Genomic DNA, 19883 nt, shown 5'->3' with positions numbered 1-19883 from the left:
ATGTTCAAATACTCTTTTTTGATATGACTTTTTCTGGAATTTGGGAGATAATATCAAAAATGTGGGAAAGTCGATTTCAAGTAGACTAGATGACGAATTCAAATCTGTTTTCAGAATTCTTATCACTTCATTAGATCAATTGGTATGTTTGGCAAAAAACACGTCTAAAATACTACGTTACGCGTGTGTTATCACGAAAACAGAAAATCACGGTATCGAATCCCCTTAAGAAAATACATTATTTAACGATATTTTTGGCCTAAAAAGGTACCTATCACAGACATATAAAGACTCTTTATATGTCTATGGTACCTTTAGGACATAGGTACGTCATAATCACGGTTTAAGATATACAGGTATATACAGGGGCGGATTGGCGAATTTTTTCGGCCCGGGAAATATGGATCAAACCGGCCCTGTACTGAAAATATACCCCCCCCCACCAAATGGTCATAATTTTACTCAAATTTCAAAATTTGTTTAGTTTCACCCCCAAATTAGTAAAATATATATTGTTTTTTATTTTTTTAAATTATAATTTTATTATTGGTCTCTATCATCACCTTTTAGGACAGTAAATAAACTTAGATTTTCTTAAACTAAATTCACTTTTCTGATAGGAAAGTTAATCTAGTTAGTACTTGGGGGGGGGGGGGGGGGTCAAAAATAAAAATGTCCTAGTAGTTTTCAAAAGCGCCGTGAAAAACAAAAGAAAAATTAAGGAAAAAATCTAAAACAAGGTTCCACGTAACTAGGTCTCATTAACAGTTTTTTCTTTTTTTCTCGTACCTTTTCAGCGCCACCCTTTTTTCGTTTTTCACCAGCGTCACACATGATTTGAATTGCACAGTTCAATTGAATTTTTACACTAAACACACGTCTGTAAGTACTGTAACTGACTTGGTAACTCGTTTAAAATCAAAATACATACAAATAATGATAAGGTTATCAATATTATCACGCAACTAACTGAATTCTACCATAGAGTATAAAATATAAATACTAAATTACCAATACCATAGATTTCTAAATAATACATTAGCATAAATTGGAGAGAAAATAGTGTAAATACCAAAAATCCTACTATGAATTGCAATAGTATAAGATATTAAAAATAATACCTTCTTAGGTATTTGATTTTCTTAATATATTTTAATTTTTTGTAATTATATTATAAAAATTATACCAGCCCTACCGGCCCTCACAAGAACCGGCCCATCGGGAAGTTTCCCGATTTCCCGATAGGCCAATCCGCCCCTGGGTATATAGGATATATAGGTATATCTTAAACCGTGGTCATAATAAACCGTCTTCGCTCAGAATCGTTTTTCGTATAATATGATATTATATCATTGAATTCAAATTTAATACCATCCAATAAAGTGACCCACTTGTAACTGTACAGCAGAGCGACATCCACTTACGGTTTTTTTTTAAATTTTGCTTATAAGCTTACATTAAAATTGGAAAACCCGGCACCCATGAACTCAATGACAGTTCATATTATAGTACCCTACTAAACTGCAGTGCATGCGGTGGGGCATATGTCGATTTTCAACATTGGCTACTCAATTGCCTATTTCTCTCCAAAAATACAACTCATTTAAAGATATTTTTTCCACCCTTCGTATCAATCTTTCTTTTATAGTTTTCTATTATTATCAATAGGTGTGTTTTCGTGCTTAACCTGTTTATACTTTTAATCAGATGTGGTTACATGATTTGGGTTATTGGTCATAGACTCGCGAAAACGATGCATTTGTGGTTAACATAGATTCTATTTTATTTATTAATTTTATCATATTATTTTGTAGATTATCAATAACCAAACGATATAACCATTTCATTTTGATAGTTACAACTTATCAGTTACCTAAAACCAAAAGTTATTACCAAAAGTATAACCAAAACCGCGAAAACGACTTGTTTATAATATATAGTAACCAGGTTACATTTGGTTAAGCGTGAAAACACGCCTAATGTTTTTTCAGCAAGTAATATAATTATAGCTTAACATATTCTTAATTTTATATCACAGACAAGTCTAAGAATTTAATTCAGTGAGCTTTAATGCTTATATTCTTTGTTTTATGTTAATCTTATAATGTTTGTGAGATTGTAATGTTTATAACGCGTAGGCAGGCATGTACCTAGTACCTGTATGTTAATTGTCAAGATACAATAATTTTATGTTAAAATATCAATCAAGGGAAAGAAGAATTTCGTTTGTCGCCAAAAAATGTTAATTTCATATTCCGATATAAAATATTTTTTTAACAATTTCAATACTTCAAAATCGAATTTTGGACGGGTAGTAAATTACTAAAATTACTTAGTTATTTATAGCTTGAATAAGCCAATGAATTTTAATTACCGATTTTCTGGAGTATCTTGTATCTATCCTTATGACATACCACATCGCTAATCTAAACTTTAAATAATTATAACTTAATATAGATATGTTAAGTCGTTAAGATATCATTGTCAATCTATCATTCAAAAAGAAAAAAACTCAAAAAAATATATAACTTCATTAAATAATAAAAATAGTATCGTTATTTTTTAAATGTTCTTTGTGTTATGACTTAAAATTAAATCCAAAAATATTTAGAGGACGTTACCCCGACATTTGATGTGTCCGCGGTCTTATACATCAAGTGCGTAACATATAGCGTATGTTACGCTCAGCAGATCAAGTTTAGCTTCGTTAGTTTAACAATTAGAGTGAATTGACCTCTTATAAAACTTAAATGTAAGATTATAATCTAGGCAATGTCATGAGCTTTTTATTATATTTTAATAAGCGAACTATGAGTATTTTAAGATATACAATAAATTTACAAATTTAAAATACTTATAAGTCGCTTTAAAATTAAAATATAACAAAAAGCCTACGACTTTGCCTAGATAATTATCTTACCTTTAAATTTTATAAGAGGTACATTTACTCTAATTTTTAAAATAACGGCGCTAAACGTGAATTGCTGAGCGTAAAATCGTCTATAAGTTACGCACTTGTAAAACAGTGACAACATAATATATGTCGGCCTAACGTCCTTTTAATACTTTTTGAGATAAGAAATATGTTCACTTCTATAATAGTGTTATACAAGAATCACCTAGTAAACATAGTACATACTATATATTTCATGTTATAATAATGTTGCAGAGTACAGACTACAGTATGTAGCATTGTAGCTGCAGTAGTATTTACTATTATCACGTGTTGTTTAGGTGTATTTATTGGTTTAGAAATAGTTATTTAAAAGTGTTAAATTATGTTGGTCAATAATACACAACACTTACTATTGGCTATTTAATTTTAATTTTAATGTACCAACTTTTAATAATTACGTCGGTATAATTATTATAGAAACCAGGAAGTTGGCATTCTCGGTGGGCGTAAGTATAACTTTATACTGTATGCTTTCCATTAATTGTTATTTACTCGCTATATTTACATACGTTAACAATGACACAATATATAATAATTATAAATCAGAAACGTATATTATATTATTTTGCATTAGTAAATGAAAGGCATTGATAGTGCACCGCTATAACACTGTGGTATGAAGGTATAGGTACTGTCAAAATGTCAAGTTCCTAGGTATCATAGGTTAGGCTATATGTTGATGGCATTCTGTCAAGACACATTCGATTACCTATATATAATAATATATAGATGTAAACTTAGAATTTAGATATACTGATAAAGAGACAGTGCAACGATTACAACCATGTTTTTTTTTGTCGAAAAATTACAAAACAATTTCTACACACCCATATATCGATATATCGAATATACCTATAGCGATACAGTGATTGATAATATAATATATATTTGTATAATATAATAAAATTTAGGTATTGATATAGGTACTATAAAATATCAGATTTCTTTTATTCGAAACCATATAACATAGGTACCTATAGTATTATAATATATGATACCTACTGAGAAACCAAGTTACCTACTTAATGTGAATAAAAATGTATTTTTGCATATATACTTATCGGGTATTCTAAATTTAATGCAACAACAAGAAATAGGTAATACATCAAGCTGATGTTTAGAGTCGGGTGATGGAAAAGAAATTTCGAGATTTGATTGCCAGCAAAAATGTACAACCAAAAAATGCAAGTTTCGTCAATTAAAATATATAATATGTTGTACCCGCTGTCGCAATATAATTACACCCTAGTGTTAATAATATTAATAATTAATCTTCTTTAATATATTTTTTTTTTTAAATGGTTTGAATAAATATTAGCAATTTAATAATGTATTGTTATTATTTAAAACAAAAGAAATGTATGTTGAAAAACAAATTTATAGTTTAATAAAATGTATAACTTTAATTTTTGATTTTTAATTACGAGTAAAAATTATATTATTTTTCTGTTTTGGATCAATAAGCTTTTACTGTTATGATTTTCACACCATAGGGCATAAATCCTACTGTCCTAGTCCTAGAAGGTTGTATAAAATGTTTTTTAATAAAAGCCTGAATAAAAATATGATTTTCAGTTTTTACTCTAATATTTATCGATCTTTTTTGATAACATTATAACATTTATATGTAATAGTTCTAACAATAGCTAACGTATAAATATAATATAGGTAAGGTACCTACGTAAATAGCAGAGGCGTATGATGCACAAGGGTCAGATCAGGTCAGGGATTTTTAAAAATATAATATTACTTTTCATAGTAATGTTAGTGTATGCTCAATGTTTCAATGTAGTTATGTTATTATAATAATATTATATTTTCGCATATTATTATAATAGGTAGGTACAACGTAGGCGATCATATACGAATTTTATATAGTAGGTATAACTAGTCTATAATCTCTAACAGTATATAAACATAGGCGTAAATTTGGTTGAAAATCTGTGGGTGGACTAGACATATATCAATTAACACGTATTAACATAATTCATTATACTTACGAAGTTAGGTAGGAAATACTCGGAGAGGTTTCAGGTGTTTTTAGGGTGTTGAGGCCCCCTAAGCCCCCCACGTTTATGCCTATGAGTATAACCTAACCTGTATACTATACTATACTTTACATAAGGATAAGATAAAATATACAATATGATCTGAACGTCAATCTCGCCATCGTCGCATCACTTCCTGGTCCACATGATGATAGGTATAGTAAAATTGAGTTGTATACTTTTATTTCTATCATAGTTTCATTGCTGAAGAAGTAATTGACAAATATTGAATTATTTAAACATATATAAATATAATATATTGTACATGTACAATATTGGTAAAAAGAAAAGGGAACTGAGTTTTCTAATTTATTCATTTTTGTAGGTACTTCCTCAATTTTGAAATAAATATGTATGCGTTTTAGTCCATATCCCATAGTTTACTTATATAACTACCTATAATATATAACTACTCGGCCAAACTAGAAATTTCATCTAAAATTATTTATTTCCATACATTGATGATATTTTTTTAGGGTATTATAATATAAATATGTACCTCAAAATATAACGCCCATTTTCTGTACGTATAGGGTAGGTTTTTTTCAACTAATCCTCCTCTCCCCTCCCATAGAAAAGTTATGTCACTGCAGCGCAGTAGGTAAATATAACTGCAGCAAGTGCTGCTGGTATATGCAAGTATGGGATTCGTGTCTACGGTTGGTGGACAGGGGAAGAGGGTGGGAAATGGACTACTCAGAGATGGGTTTCATTATATTATGGAAATTACACACTAACATAATATTGTTATTTATGTGTGCACGAAAAGAAAACGACCTCGCGCCGATGGACACCAGCTAGCGGACCATCGCGATGGTAGGAGGTACCCATATAATACCTTCATATTATTTTGTGAACGGCGGGCTGTAATACAACAGCCCGGCACGGACGAGGATCGGCTTCCGCCCGGAATGTGACATGATAGTATTATTATCATCATCATCGTCATCATCGTCATCGTCATTCTCGTGTGAATGGGGTTCGTCTCGGACAACGTGGCGTCGCCGTCGCCGGCGGGTCGACCGCAGTAGGGGTGCCGGGTGCAACCGTCGTCGTCGTCCCCCCGTCGCCGCCGGTTTCCATGTGCTCTCCGGCGGTGCACTGTGCGCCGCGTCCACCGCACACACACACACACACACACACACACACGCACACACACGCGCACATTAGATCGCGCGCCACACGACGCATGTTCGTCGGTTGTGCCGGCTGCCGAATAGTTATCGTGCGTGTTCGTGCGTGTTATAATAATATTATTATTATTTTGCTGCAGGGCTCGATCGTCTCGGCCGACCACTGCTGAACAAAAAAAATAAAAAAATATATCAATAATAACAATGCTCGCGTCGAGTGAAGTACAACGTAATATTGTTAAAATAGTCGCGCAGTAAAGTCTTGTCGTTGTTTTCGACCAATGCACGCCGACGACCATCGCGTAAACGTGCACACATAATATAATGATATTACTGTCGTAGGTAAGTACATTGATATTATTATATTATACATTCCGTAAGAGTTTCGTCACGACGCGTCCATAATATCGTATTCACGTTATATTATGATCCCCCGATCTGAGAGCGACGCATTGCCTACTGTACGCGTAGTCATATTATAGGTATAGATAATGGATAGTCTAGATGGGTAAATAATAATTGTAGTGCCCATTGTTAGGTTTGAATAGCAACGTTCATAACGATACCTATAGAAAAACCAGCAGTACAGCATCCGAACATGACGTAGGTACTAGTAACGTATAAACCCACTACATATAACATTATATACGCACTATCTAAGTATGTAGGTACCTATAAAAATAGTTGGTATTATGGTAGGTATACAGGATGATTCTTTTGTCATAAAACACTCATTATTTCAAAAAGTATTAATGTTTTTTTAAAATATTTTTTTACATGGTTTCAATAGTTGTTAAAAAACAACGTTTTTATTAAAAATTATATTTTAAAATATTTTTTATCCTTACAATTTTTTAAGTTTTTTACTTTTTTGAATGACAACATAGAGTTTTGATTTCATATTCCAAAGCAGAATATTTTTGTAAGTATTTTGATTCATAAAAATCGAATTTAGGTGAGTAGTTTATGAGTTCTAAGTATTTAAAGCATAGATGGGCGGAGTGGAGTGGTACGGGGTTACCCCGTAAAATGTTTGTCCACTACGCTTCTCTTGTCTAAACTTTAAATACTTATAATACTTTTTGAAATAATGAGTGTTTCATGATAAGATAATCACCTTGTATATAATAATATTATGATGTAGATAGGTCGGTACATGAATACTTCAAAGCATATAATGATAATAATATGCGAGATGATAAATATTATTATACACCTATTATAATATAACATTATATTGCTAAATTTATCTAATCTAAACGTTTTTAATAGACAGTATACTAATTACTAATACGCTATTTTGTATTTTTTTTATCACTCATATTAAACATACTATTAGCAAATATTAAATTTGGTAGTATATTATAGTAGAAAACATCGGTGTGCGTACAGACGCAAATAGCGTTTAAAGTTGTAGGTGGGAGGGGAGAGGGCTTGGGTTCAGTTCAATATTGAATGGAGGTATACTATAGAAATAACAAGAGTTTCAAAATAATATTCCTAGATCAGTAGATCTGTTCGGATTAGCGCAACACTATATTTTACAAGTAGGTAAATATTTTTTTGAAAAAATTAAAAAATAAAATTCATATTATTACAATACATAATTATAATATCAACGGCAAAAGATAAAACAAATAATACAGACAACAAGTATTATCAATTTGTTTATAGACATATAGGTAACGCGTAGGTGTAAAAAATATTATAATATTAACATTTAATGCTATGACGCTGAAGTGACGCATCGAAGGCGTTGGACCCAACTCAGACCTTCCCCTCCTCGTGGCCTAGTGCGTTTGTAAATGAAACAATTCTAATTAAAATTATATTGATATGCGTTTTGAAAAAAAGAACTAATTGAAATAAATTTACCCATGGGGGGTTGTGTATTTTATACGCCACCATATTCTTGGTTGCGCAACTATTAAGTACCGTCAATCGAAGTGACTTGGAACTACGAGGTGAGACGTAACAATTTGGTTTTTGTTTAAATATTTCAAGATATCTATCAGGGTATTTAATATAATTTAATTGTACCTCCATTAAAAATAATATGTTTTTCATATTTATGACTATAAATGTTATCTTCAACCATTGGTCTAATCATTACCTCCGAAAAAAATTGTCAAACATTTTTCATGATCACAGCGATTTTATCATTGCTTTTAAAAGTGCTTTAGATTTTAGTGATAGATGTCGAGTTTAGGGGTTTGTATATTTTATATACATTAAAGGATACTTCAAAAGAAGAATATTGTAATTAAAAGTTTAAAAATATTTATTCCTACTTGTATAGCTTTAGTTTTATTTTTCAAAAAAATCTAAGAGTGACTTGTAACATAATAAAAACGCATACAATGCATAAAATGCATAGAATGCAGTTTAGCTTCAAAGTGATTTTTTGAATTTTTTTTTTCTAAATGTGTGTTTTTGCATGCTTAATTTGTTGGTATTTTCAAAAAAAGTCCCTCTTACTTTATTTGGTAATTATGGTAAAAAAACTAAATTGCTTATATTTTTATTAACATTAAAAGTAAGTAAGATAGGTAAATTCTGATTTCACTAAAATTTTAAGTATGTAAACATTTATAAATATTTTGTTACAAGTCAACTCTAATGTTCTTGAATTGGATTTTACGTTGAATTTTCATAGTTGTTACAAGTCACCTAAAAATTGAGGTGACTTGTAACACGTGTTTTTTATTTTTTTTTAAGCGAGTTTTTATCAAAAATCTAAATTGAAGGTTCTATTCTATTCATTAGACATATGTGGAAATAAATATAATTTTTGTAGCCCAGTGCGATTTTTTTTAAGCTCATAATACTAAGAAGTATGTCAAAATTGTTTCAAGTCACCTCGATTGACGGTATATCATAGGCGTGCGCACAGGGTATGCAGGGTATGCCGCTGCATAGTCTGCAGCTTTATGTGAGGGGCCCATATATAATATACCAAAGCATTTTTGATAATATCTTCTATATTATAAAAAAAAATAATAAAAATTTTAGTTTTCACTTTTCTCGTGACCCGCAAGATAATCTAAACTATTAATACACTAAGGGTCAGTTGCACCGTCTACGGTTAAAATTCGATTAAGCTTAATGGTGCAAAAAGCGTAACACGTAGATATTGTTTTATAGGTTTTTAAGGTACTATTTTTTATAAGGTAATCTAATATTCTCCATACTTTACATTTATATATTATATAGCTTCTTATGTTGCTTGTTTTTATAATTGAATAGTAGGTACATAGTGCATTTGAAATTGTCCTGGTGGTTGATATCTTAGATATAGAATATATGTGCTAGGTATTTATGTTGCTGTTTTTATAGTTAAATTTTCTATATGCTAACATTAAGGTAACTATAATTTATAGGCGCTATAGTCAACATAAATCAAACACAGTGTACAATTTCAGGCTCATTACTTCACCCTGATAACCCTTCAAATGTTTAACATCATTTTGACTGAACTAAAAGAAAGAGTTATTCGAGATCCATATCAGCCAGATATTAAATTATTACCCAGGACAAAAATAGGTCAAAATTATAGAAGTTTCCAAAAAAAGTGGTATGATTGTTTTAAATGGTTGGAATACAGTGTATCAAAATATAAAGTCTTTTGTTTTCCTTGCCGTATGTTTTTAAATTCTGGATCAAATTTAGGACAGGCTGATACAATTTGTGAGGGGGCCCTATTTTCCTTATTGCATAACCTGCGAATAAAGTCTGCGCACGCCTATGCGGTATATACTATGACGTATTGAGGTGTATAATTATTAGTTGCCGTAGATATGAAATAAATTGCCAAGATGCTGATCGGTGTCTATATTATGGTAAATATAGTGTTATTATCACTGATTAGTGATTATACATTTATAAACTCTATTTACTGTTATATACCCAGTACCGGCAGTACTTACCAATAATACAATTATTAATACTTATATTTGTAAATTGTATAATCAATGGTATTATAGTACCATATTATAGTAATTACTAGTCGGTCGACAATATAAACACAAACATTTTTTCTGTATTTACTGCTCCGTAGTAATTATTTTAACTACTTTAATGTGCACATATTTTCATTTCTTCCTGAAAAATTTTTGATGAGGCCTTACAATTTTTCGTCTTTTTTTTAGTGTAGTGGGGTTTAAATAAAAAATTACAAATGCATCCCCGATCTACGCTTATGGTTTCTATAAATTATATTATTGTATCAATATTATATACTTTCACTATTGTCCATAACTGCAGTCATATTTAGTGAAAGAGTTTCAATATATTATGTGCAGGTACATTATATAGGTTCATAATATAATTGTTAAAAAAAAATAATAAAATACCCACTAATAACCACTAATCCGTTTTTTAATACAGTTCAATTAAACTATACTTATTTGAAAATCTAAAAGGCAAGATGACAAAATAAAAACATAGGTAGTACAACAAAATAATAGGCATTATTTCATGAAAAGATTAACCCAACAAATCTGGTAGGTATAGTTCTAAATTTTTAGTGGAAAGAAGATTAAGGTACCTAGATTAAGGTACACAGGAAAAAAATTCTGCTAACATATTATTTTAGGTACCTATATATAACTATAAATCTTTAGAAATTGGTAATTATTAATTAAACATAATACAGGAAACAGAGAATTTTCCCGGTGGGCCATTTATAATGTTTCAACTGGTGAACATTAAAAGAATATAATAGCTTCGAGGTAAATGTTTTTTTTTAATTATTTTTAAAAAATAAATCTATAGATTTCTTATAATATGTACTTTTACAAAACATTTATAGAAATGACCACTAGATCCTGGAGTTCTTGTCTCCAGACAACACCCCCTACTAAAATGTTTTTTTTCATACATTTTTACTTTTGAACCTTTTTAATGTTTATGTACGATTTTATTACTTGCTGCTATGTACCTATAAAATGGAGACAACAAATGTCTGTGCAATGTCCTCTTAACAATAAAGGTAACACAAAATTGAAAATAATTGAAACTCATGACCCTGAATTTAATTTTGTTTTTTTTATTTACTGCATTAAAGACTTAATATTACACTTATTTTTGAAAAAAACTTTTCTGTGAAAGCGCAGGAATCCTCCATCCTTTTTTAAGTTTAAATTTGAATTAAATAATTTTTTTTTAAATGACTGACTTATAACATTTTTTATGCCTATCTTAAAAGTTGATTTATTGAAATTGAGTTAAAGTTTAGTTTTATGTTGCAGTTATTTGACGTAATTGTTTAGCAATATATCTACAATTTTACTAAGTCCCATGAGATTTCGTATGATTTTTTTTTTTAAAACAAAGGTGTGGTGTCATAATAGTAATTGGGAAATGTAGAATTTTGTACAATTGTTGATAATCTGAAGTCAATTTTTATGATGAAGAAAAAACCTTTGTCAATTGTTTAAAAAAATTAATTTAATTCAAATTTTAACTCTGGGAGAATTTGTTTTCTGCGCGTGAGAGGAAACTTTTATAAAAAAAATAAATGTTTTATCATATATCAAGTTCTTTACGCAGTAACAAAAACCCGAATGAAATTCAGGGTCATGTGTTCGAAATATTTTGTGTTACCTTTATCATTGAACACACTAATGCACTGTAATGTATTATTGTACATATAAATATATAATATATAAGTATATAACTGAATGTAGATATATATTATCATTATGTAAAATTAAACGGGTTTGTCATAATCAATAATAATAACTGGTAACTGCAGAACGTGTCATGTAAAATTATTGGGAGTTGAGGTTAAATATATTATATTGAATTATTTTTTATAATACCTGATAGATAAATATGTATATACAATTTTTGAATGTCTTATTGTATTGTTAAATATCACAGTTGTTCCGTTTTAAGCTATGTTATTATTAAAATGATTTGATTTTATAAAATTCGTATTGACTACTTGGATACTGTGGTCATTAATATAATTTTAAATTATTTTATTTCTAAAGTAGATAAGAACTTCCTATATACATTATTTTAAATATTATGTTCGTGCTTAGATATTATATGTACACATAAATACATTTTTATAAAAATAAAATATATATTCATTGTTTTATTTTTTTTTCAATGATATAACAATAATTACCTACTAATATAGTAATATAACTGATAATATTAATATTTTCCCAAATATAATTTTCTATAAATTAAAAACATTAGTACTCATAAAGTATACAGATGAATTCTTAGTTCGTTATAAAAATATACATACAATTTAAAATTATATCTACTCAAAAGGTTCGGAGAGTCGTTTCTCTGCCTAAATTGTGGACGTCCTTGTGATAAGAAACGAGCTACCTATACCTACCTACAGCCAGCAAATTGAGATAAGTAGCTTACATTTTCGAAGTTTTCACTAAAGAGTTATTTCATATTAAATTTATATTTTAATATTGAAAACCATAGTATATTAGCCATAAATGAAGGTTAAAAATTACCTAGCTGTTCATTATATTTATTAAACATTTTGTTTTGAATTTTCTATTGCGATTTTTTCATGAAAAACTTATGTTTGGTTAAATTATTAATGATTAATTATCATGCCGTTATTGTGAATATATTAAAAGCAGAATCAAAAGTACTCTAGTTTGAAATTAAAGCATAACCAACATAAAACTGCTAGTCACTCTTATACATATCATGTGAACAATCTATTCATCGACAAAATGAACAATTAACATTTAAAAAAATTATGAAATAAATGCTTATAATAATATTTATGTATAAGTGTAAAACTATACTTTAAGTAAGTAGGTAAGTTACCCACGGTATACGGCATCCAGTATTGTAACTAAACAAATATTCTGCAAGCATATTCATCCCCATTTTTTTCCTTTAATAATGAATTTATTCGAACTCTAATTTTTGGAGTTTTTAAACTTTAAGTTTAATAATAAGTACGTATATTCATTCTGAACTAACAAAGCTAAATGAGAACTGCTGAATTTGATTTACTATGTCACTCATTTATAAGTGATAAGTCTGAGATAACACTCGCGGGTGTGACATCGTCTTGGGTTGTAGTAATATCACTGATTTTACTTAAATACCTTATAATACCATATATTACGCTGTGAATATTTCTCTTTATCTTTATATATGAAAATGTCATAATGAAATTGCATCAACAGGTTTTCTTTTGTATCAACTGGCAAATGGCAATGCACCTTACGGCGTGTACTTAATACCGATATTTGTAGTCTGTATAGTACTTAGGTACTTAAGTACATACTATTATTGTTCTTATTATTCAAGGTTTCATTATTCCAATTTGTTTCCGATCCATGTGTTTTGGTTTTATTTTTTACTTTCAAGTTTTATTATTTATATTAATTATTATCTAGACATCTTTAGATGTTTTAGAAATTTTAGATGTAGAATTTGTATTTTATTATTGCTAGGCTAGGTAAGTATTATGTAGAATAGGAATGACACAAAACTTTTAATATTTAATCATTTTAATCCCAAAATTGTATTAGATACACTCCACACGATCAAACTCAATAAGTTAATTATAACTATGATAGATTTTGTATTCATTAAGTCTCTAGTCTCTTCATAGAAGTTACACAATTATTAAGCTATATCAGAACTAAAATCAATAAATGCATAATATTTTTAAAGAAATACCTGTATACAGCCTATGATTTAAGTCTGGTTGGTACATAATATTGTTTAAAATTAAGTTAATTGGATAGCTCATCTATTCAGTATTGTCTTTCGAATACAAATGTTATGATTACTTCTCTCGTATTAAAAAAATAATTCAACACTATATTCCACCAAGGCGAGGAAAGCGAAAAATCCTGTTTTTTTTTATTAAGTTGTTCAAATAATATTTTTACCAACTTTAAAAGTCTCAAAATTGTAAAGCTAACATTTTTTTTGTTCCAATCATTAAAATATTTATGAAAAAATTAATTAATTATGATGGTAAATAAGCTACACTCACTCAGGATATGATAAAACGTTGCTTCTTAGTTTAAACCAAATATTTTTCTCGAACACTCCTATAATCTATATATATGACCAACCCAAGACGTACCCATTATAGGTACATAAGTACATAACACGTGATAAATCTTTAGACTTGGCTTCATCATTTTTTTTGTTCATTTTTTATTCAAGGCATGAAATTCAGATAATAAAGTACCTACCCATAAAAATATCTTCTAGTACCGCTAGGTATGTTTAAAAAATATCCAGCAATTAAAAATTGTTAGTTGTTAAGCTACAATTAGTCAAACATAAATGGAGTGTGTTTTTAAATGTTGTGTTATAAAGTTATTATTATTATTATTATTATTATTATTATTATAACTGTTAAACTGTAAGGCCTAGTTAATTTAATTTGATTATTTAAATATCATAAATCATCATTACAAATTTTAAGAAATCGTAAGAAATTAATAAAATAGAAGTTTTTTAATTTTTTCCATAATGTTGTCAACGTTTGTCCTCCTCACAATTCACACGTAATTACATCAAACATATGTATTACGAATATGCTTATAAATATCAAGAGTAGAAACTTACAAATAAATTTATACAGCTTAAAATAATTATGGTCTTATACTCTGATGACTTAATAAGTGCTTTTTCATACCTATGTGTCGGACAGGTAAGTCATAGGTACACCGTGCACGGTGCACCCTATATATAGTGAACGTGACCTGTTTGGGTATATTTACATTTTTTGCGACTCGTTTGCACACAAAATCACAACCCGATTGCGTACATGGATTTTTATTACCTCTGCTATAATCTCACAAACGTAAAATCAAAACGTATAATTAGTTATTAAATAAATAATACTAAATATTTTATTTTTCACTTGACTTAAAACTGTGTGTGTAAACAAGCGTGATTAAATTATTTATGTATTTAATGTTTATATTACATTTGTCATTTTGATATTATTATTATTATTATTATTATTATTGTAGGTATTCATGGTACAGCATCAATTACTAGGTTATTAGCTTGCAACAAAAAAAAACTCGTTACATATAAATAACATAATAGTTTTCTTAGATCAAGTTGAACATATATCAATTAGTTTTATAGAAATGTGACGATTTTGTTGGTGTAGTCTTGGATTGGGGTGAGGGCTTCGAAGAGGTTGTCAGACATTTCTAGGCTTTTTCTGGTATCTATATATGGTTTCGTTCGAAAGTAGACAATAGGAGGCGCTTGACTGTAAGAGGTTTTCCGCAGGTTTGGCACATAACAGGTTTTTCTCTGTCCATACTAATTTATTGTTCTGGCAATCAGTTTTAAATATTTCAAACGATTCATGTATTTGTTACATAATTCTTATCTTTTCTCTGAATATTAATAATATTTTTTTTTTACTGAATTTAATTTTAGGCTTGATTTTAATTGAACTGGTATAGTATTGTTTCAATGACTAAGTGCATGTGCATGTAAAATGACGATGAAAACTTTTGACGTCATTCGGTGTCTCGGGATGATAAGTATTAATAGGTGTATTTGCATATTATTATCTGTGAACGAGTCAAGATTGTAAATTTCATAATCTAGTTGGTCGCAAACGAGTCACTATTCTTTAAGTAAAAAATTCTGTACTCAAACGTGTTATATTTTGATATAATTTTTAACCCAGACACTCCAATACGTAAAAATCGTAAAAAAGAAGTATAGTGGTACCTAGTTTAATAGCTTCATGAGTTATGACTAATAACAAGCTCAACAAAGTGCATTTTTTAACGTTATGATATCATAGAATAATAAATATTGAAATAAGTACAGCAGGTATTTAGTTGTACACTTGTACTATGTTAATAAATTATTCAAAAAATATATTTGTTTATTCATTATTAAAACTAGAAAATAAAAATAAACGTTTATTTTTATAATATGAACATGATCATTTATCAAAATTAATTTTGTAAGTCTAAAAATGTAATATTCGTTATCAAACCTGCCCTAGTTAGAATAATACATTTAGTACAGAACTACAATTGTATTTAATGTGTGGTTAAATTATGAAATAGCGAATTAAATTTCGAAATTGTAGTTATAAATAATGCAAATTAAAACCTAAATTGAATATAATACTATTATCAATTATATAATTTAATATTTAGATACCACTTAATATCATGGTGTACAATTATAATGACTGATGTGGACAGATGAACACAAATATACAACTTACAATTATTAATATAAAAATATAAAACTTATACAAATTAAGTATAAGAAATATATTCATTGTTTTAAGTAAATTCAAAAAGTATTCAAAACCCGTTATTTAATTAATTAGTAATTACCAAAACGATAGGTATACCTACCACCAATCATTGATCATTTTATCTCGGTCTTAGTTATATTGTTGTAAAAATAGATTTTCTATTTTCTTTAATTGTTTATATCGAATTAAAATTTTTCTTCATTTTAAAAATATTTTTTAGTCTTATCTATCGTTTCTTTACAATCTTCAATGGAAATTTACGCAATATACAAATGCGTCTTTTAATATTATAATAAATTAATTCGTAAACATATTATTATATACTATATTATACTACCCATATATGTATATTATATAATGTATGTACTGTAATCGCTTTTAAATACAAAGGTTAGGTACCTATTTAAGATTAAGCAATTCATATTTTATTATGATATTTAACGTGAACACGTTCCAAAACAATAATAAAGTCAAAGTATACATTTTAAACTTCAACATAATATGTAGACTGCAAACAGTATATTTCATTAATAAAAACAACGGTATTTAATATATTATAATCAAGATTTGGAAATTATTACGATAAAAATGTTCCTAAATCGTAATATTATATGATGGGCAATTAATATGATTACCAAAAATGTTCTAAAATGAAAGAATACAGTAGGTACCTAACGATATGAAACTTTGCAATAATATATCTATAGTTTCAAATGATATTATATAGGTAGTAGGTACTAAACTAAAAATTCTTAAATATGTACCTTAAATTAATAAAATGTGTAAAATAAAACTTTGTATTAAATTTCACTATTTCACAAAACGAATTTAAATATAATATATTAGATATTATCTTACATAGCATATTTTACTTTCACTAAAAAAACATATAAATGATACAAGATTTTCTAAACAACAATATATTATTATACATTTATGATCAAGCATTAAAACTATATTAATCAATGGATCTGATAATTAGTAATAATATATTATTTATAAGTGTACTTATTTTGCATTTAATAAAATAGGTATTACCTACCTCTACCTACTATAAATTAAATATTTTAAGGAATAAAAAGAATTACTATCATATTTTATTAACTAATTAATCATTTTATTACTTGGAATCGACGTCTTAAGATTAATTTTAAGCTCAGTAAACAATAAGCTTATTCAAATAAATAATGCTTTAAAACAAAATGCTCACTATATTTTGTTATAATTTTACATAACGTGATGCACTTACTCTCTCTAAAATTTTAAGATATAATTTTTTTTTATGCCTTTATAATCAGTCTTAAAAATATAAATGTATTAAGTCTTATATTGAAAAGAGAAAAACATATTTTTTATGTTCATAGGTTACTAAGTATATTTGATGACATTATTGTGAATAAAGTAATTTATATATATTATGTATAACCTATTTACGCGGAATCTTGTTTTAAATTTTCAATCCTTTCCTATAAAAGTTTAACATTTCATAAATTTTTAACTACAAAATAATTATTAAATATGAAATTTGAGAAATTACGTCAAAATTCGAACTTTTGTATTTTTAATACTTTTTGACTACTTTAATAATAATATATCAGGAGCCTTGTATTACATTTTGACGCATTTTTACACAACAAATAAAATTTTATTGACAATTATAGAAAAAAAAAAACTGAAAAAATTGAAAACTGAAAATGGCCGTGAAATTGAAAACAGCTCAAAATGACAAAAAAAATATTTTCAAAATTTTATGCTGTATAGAAACTGAAAACATAAATATTTAGTGAAATTTTCACGAGTCTACAGTTCTTCATTTTTGAATTACAAAAAATAAGAAAATCGTTACATGAGAATATTCAATGTTCTAAAAATACGAACTTCATACGCTCATATAAATTTAATTTGACTTTCTTGTGAACTTTTTTTTTAATAAAGGAAGACTGCAAACTTATGAGGTATCATATATTACAGGAAATTTTTTATGAATTTCAAATTCAAAATAATTTGCAAATTTTCGTGATTTTTACGTGTTTTGTCAAGATTTGAACTTAAAGCTTATAAAAAAAATTGGGACTAAGGTTTTAATATTTTCTAAATTTCATTGTAAAAATATATTAGAGGATCCTTATATTCAATTTTTAAGCTTATTTACTCAACAAATAAAATTGTATTGCCATTTATAGAAAAAAAATTAAAAAATTGGAAACTGAATATTTTTCATTAATTTGTATGTTGTTTTTCCTAGCGCTTTTGAAAACAATTGAGAATTTTAAATTTTGATCTCCCGAATGCACCAACTAGATTCACTCTCCCATCGAACAAGATACTGTTGAAGAACATCGAAGCAGTTTTACTACCCCAAACGGTGATGACACAAAAATAAGAAAAACACACATCATAATAAAATCAATACATTCATTGCTCCGCTCAGAATTTAAAACAAAGATCTCAAAGTACGAAGAAAAAGAATTTTGAAATTAAAGTTTCAAAATAGAATTAATTATTATTTCTTAATTCAAACGTCGAATACTTAAGTTAAGAAAGTTATGTCTTACAATAAGCTGAAACAAATTGATTTTGACACAAATTTACAATCTTTGTTATAAAATTGAATTTGTGTATGTCTGTTAAGTGTCGGTACTTGATTTTTAGTTCTGCGTTTAGAAGAGAACTGATAACAATATACTTTAGTTTCACCGGAATAAACGACGAGCAAAAATGTATTGTTAATTAGCATATTGCTTACTCAAATACTAATACAATTTCTTGAACATTTTTTGTTAATTTGCTTGTACTTATATTAAAATATTAGGTGTTTCATTTAATTTATAGAACATTTTAATTATAATACATTTCTAGACGTTATTTTTAATTAAGTATTATATCAAAGAAATTTAGAAAAGTACCTATTAAATAAAAAATATAACCAAATATGTTAACTGACTTAAGGTAATTTGCTTCTTATATATATATTATTTATAAAGCACAGATAATGGAACTAAAATAATTATAGAATGTAGATGAATCAATAAAAGAGCAAGTAAGCAATAAAAGATAAAAGATAATTTAGTGGCATGTTTTATGATCATATAGGTTGTACCAATTCAAATATTAAACTCGTGTCCCCTGAACTCATTTATTAATGGCTTACAATTGGCTTCTAAGAGACATGTGTCCAATTCATTTTGTCTGTAAGACTATATTATTTACTATTTAGTAATGAGAACAGTTTTGTCCATTGAAATATACTGTCCATAGTTTCATCTCATGTATGTCTTACAATTTGCATTTTGTCTGATAGATTTTTTTATTTATAGATTTTTTAGAAACATATTAATTTACCATAAACAGTGAACTTTATTATAATACCCTGTTTGGATTTTTTTTATTCGAATAATAAAATTCTAAGTATAATAAATAATTAGGATTTTAGATTCTGAGTGGAGCGATGAATGTACCTATATTGTCGTAATGATTGT

The 19883-nt window shown here is 27.7% G+C and overlaps 1 protein-coding gene across 1 annotated transcript in view; it reads left to right on the top strand.

Annotated features, from left to right (window-relative positions):
• Nucleotides 1-6172: 6172 nt before the first annotated feature.
• Nucleotides 6173-19883, top strand: part of LOC100166719 (lysosome membrane protein 2) — a 43063-nt gene continuing 29352 nt past the window's right edge. The window contains exon 1 of the mRNA XM_003244686.4: nt 6173-6479. The gene's annotated coding sequence lies outside the window, so the exon portion shown is untranslated. The remainder of the gene's footprint in view (nt 6480-19883) is intronic.

Source organism: Acyrthosiphon pisum, chromosome A2 (assembly GCF_005508785.2).
Source record: "Acyrthosiphon pisum isolate AL4f chromosome A2, pea_aphid_22Mar2018_4r6ur, whole genome shotgun sequence".
NCBI classification, from domain to species: domain Eukaryota; kingdom Metazoa; phylum Arthropoda; class Insecta; order Hemiptera; family Aphididae; genus Acyrthosiphon; species Acyrthosiphon pisum.
The sequence above is the reverse complement of the archived record's forward strand: the minus strand, read 5'-3'. Positions and strand labels throughout refer to the sequence as shown.